Source organism: Thalia democratica, chromosome 8 (genome assembly GCF_965202585.1).
Source record: "Thalia democratica chromosome 8, ktThaDemo2.hap1.1, whole genome shotgun sequence".
Classification (NCBI taxonomy): Eukaryota; Metazoa; Chordata; class Thaliacea; order Salpida; family Salpidae; genus Thalia; species Thalia democratica.
In genome coordinates, this window is record NC_139172.1 from 27,637,367 (window position 1) to 27,641,428 (window position 4,062).

Below are 4,062 nucleotides of genomic sequence, written 5' to 3' on the forward strand. Positions count from 1 at the left end.
TAATTGAAATTATTTGTGCTTTCAATATTAGCTTTGCTTGTAATTTAAAGTTAAATAATTTATTATTTTTACTATGTAAACAAACTTTTAGTTAAACAGTTTATGTTTTCAGCTAATCTAAAATGTTTCATTTCATACAAAAGAGCAACAAAGTATATAAACTTTTGGTAGGATTAAAAATTAATTAAAAATTGATAGCTTAGTTGCTTTAGTAAAAATAAAAATACAGTTTTTTATTTTAATAATAAAACACTTTAAAGACATTACAAACTTTTTCTGCTGCACAACTAAGTATAAGCTTCTTAAATCATTTGTATTCATTAATGATGTAAAACATATATTATAAAACTTAAAAAAAAACAACACAAAACTTTAATTAATTAAGAATGAAAATTACGAACTCGAAGACAAAAAACTAATAGTAATTTAGACTAATTATTTTGGGAAAACATTTAAATATTATACAATTTTTTGTTTACTTATTTTAATCAATTAAGAACTTTTTTTTCTAGCAGGTAAATTAGTTTCGCGACAAATTAAAAGTCTTTATCAAATTAAAATCAACTTTTTTTTTGTTTACTTTTTATTGTAAAGCAATTTATTGCAAAAGCAATTCGTATTAATAAAGTTTTTTATATAAAAGCAAACATACATTTAAAAACTAATGTTGAAACACACTCTATTTCTACAGTTTATAACTTACTAAGTTACTTTTAAACATACTCAAACTAAAATATGCTTCTTTTTAGGAAGTTTTATTATTACAGTATACTTCAAAAATATTGTTGACGAAAAGGTTAAATTTTCTTTCAAAATAATTCGTTATAAAACAAGACCTTTAATCCCTATTTCATTGATTTAAACACCAAAAGGCTACACATACAAATATCTGTTTTGCAATTTATTAGTCGAGAAAAATATTTTCACTTTATTCAAAAAATTGTTCGTTTTATCACAATCCTCACAGCGAATTTTATCAAAGCTTCAAATCGATGCGAAAATTAAGAAGCATTTTGCTTTGCTGCGATGGAAAAAGTTAATCAATTTTTCGTAACATTTGCTAAATTAAAAGCACATTTTATCGATTATATTCCGCCTCTGTTTGCGTGCTATAAGGTTTTGTAAGTTTGTGCCTTATACAAGTATATTTTTAAATTTATTTAAAACTTTGATATTTATTTTTAGATAAACTACTTTAATTTATCTTACATTAAATTTTTCTTTCTAAAAAAAATATTCTGCAAGCTAAGTTTCGTTCACACAGCTCGTCATAATATTAAAAAGAAAGGGAGCTGATCATTTCTAACCCGATCATTTCTAACCCGCTATCATTTCTAACCCGATCATTTCTAACCCGATCACTTCTAACCCGATCACTTCTAATCCGATCGTTTCTAACCCAATCACTTCTAACCCGATCATTTCTAACCCGATCACTTCTAAACCGACCATATATAACCTGATCATATTTAACCCGATCACTTCTAACCCGATCATTTCAAACAAGATCATTTCTAACCCGATTTAACCGAATCATTTCTAACCCGATCATTTCTAACCCGATCACTTCTAACCCGATTACTTCTAACCTGATCATTTCTAACCCGATTACTTCTAACCTGATCATTTCTAACCCATTCTACGTGTTTATTTTGTTTCTTAACTTTAATCTAGATTTCTTCAAAAACTAACTAGTCTTAATAAAATTATTAAAATATTTTTTTTTAGTTTCTTCAAAACATTATGATTTTAATGTGTTATGTAAAATACATTGTTAGTATAAACTTAAACTTTTGTATTAACTAAACATAAGTTTTATTTATTTTTATCACCTTATTTTTTGGTATTTTATCCTACACATAAATTCAATTTTTTTCATTATTTATATATTTTTTTTCTTTCAGTCTACTTTAACAGCCGTTTTTCGTTAATAATATATAATTCACTAAATCGTTTACTTTACAATATTTTGAACTATTCTTTGTAGGATTCTAAAGAAAGCAGTTATAACTATATTTAAGTTGGATCTTATAATAATTCACGTGACTATAATAATTTTAACATAAGCAAATTTTAAAAAGTAAACCTTTACAATAGTAATACTCAGATACAAAAATCTTAATATTACGGTCTAAAAACTACAATGTAAGTCTTTTGTAAGTGTTGTATTATTGCTGACTATTGTATTAGCGATTTATAACAGGTTATTTATAAGTTTCATTTTAAAAACTTTTACAAATTGTTATACAACTTGCATAGGCCTATTAAGATAATGGAATTTAAACAAACACTAGTATAAATTAAATACTTTTGTTATATTAAGTGAAAAAGCCTGACTTTTAGGTATATGATATAAATTCGCCTTAAATTTGAATGCAACTTGCCAATCTGGTCTCCATACTTAAAAAATGTATATTAAACATATAGAATCTCTTCACAGAAAAAGTACCGAGTAGTCTTTAACGGCTGCAAAACTCATTATATTTCTTACATTGACGACTATCAAAACTTAATACTTAATTTTTAGAATACAGATGACTTATAATTTTCCTAATGCTTTTTAAGACTAATTAACTACAGTTAATTAATAGTTCATTTTTAACTTTAGTCAAATAATTAATTACCACGAAAATAAACCATTGATTTATAAACCTAACGAAAATAAACCATTTATATAATATGTAGAATTTGGGTAACTCTATAGTTTGATTTTATTAGCAGCACCTTTCCTTTGTAAATAATATAAGGTTTTTCAATATTTTCGATAGATATTTTTTTAACCTGTATTCCTAATGTGCTTTGGACTTTAAATTTAGTGATTAGTCAATGCACTAAAATTATATTATTTTTTTACAATTGTCTGTACCTTAATTCCAATAATGTTTATTTTAATTGTATCAATTATGCTTTGGCAAAGCGACAAAAATAATTGATAAAAAAAACAATGAAATACAAAACGGTTGCACAAATGTACAGAACCTAACTCTAAAAGTCAGGATGTGTATACCCGGTTAATTTTTTAATTTATGAAACTTATGTAGTTTGTTTGAATTCTGAGATTCTAGTATGTTCTAAAAGAATTTTATAAAAGTAACCAAGAACCTTCTTTTAATGAAAAAGTGCGTAATTCAGACTATTTTGCTGATTGCTGCACTAAAATCATTGAAATAATTTATTAAATCGTCACAATATGTGTTGCTAATATTTTGAAAGAATGTTTTTTTTTGTCGAAAAGAAATCGGAAATTAATTCTAAATTGAAAGATTGTGCAACTGTGTTTGGTTTTATTGGAACTCACTGATCGATGAAAGAATTGGTCCTAAACTTGCTTATTATGGAGTTAAAACCAAATTTGTTAAAAACCTTCGCCTTCAAATCATAAATAAGTCAATTAGTATTATACTAAACTCTACTAAACTAAAGTGTTAAATTTTTTTGCTGTTAATCTATAAATGTTAGATAAAACTATAGTTTTTGATTTTAAGGTATAAAAATTTGCGTCTCTTTGTTAAAGGGCATTCAGTTTAACTGGCCCAGATTTTGATGCCTGGGTCTAGCGTAGGACAATAAACTTCCTAAAGCAATGAATATAAAAAATTAAATTTTAACAAAAGCTATCTAAACATTAAGTTTTATTTTAAACAATAGTAACTAAATTGCATTAAAAAAAACAACTTTGTGGAGATTAACTTGTTTTTAAAATAAATCCTTATTTTAAAACAATAATAAACAAATATATTAATACAGATCGGGTTAATAATTGTCGGGTTAGAAATGATCGGGTTAGAAATGATCGGGTTAGATATGATCAGGTTAGAAATGATCGGGTTAGATATGATCGGGTTAGAAATGATCGGGTTAGAAATGATCGGGTTAGAAATGGTCGGGTTAGATATGATCAGGTTAGAAATGATCGGGTTAGATATGATCGGGTTAGATATGATCGGGTTAGAAATGATCGGGTTAGAAATGATCGGGTTAGAAACGATTGGGCTAAATTGGGTTAGAAATAATCGGGCAGAAATGATCTTGTTTGAAATGATCGGGTTAGAAGTGATCGGG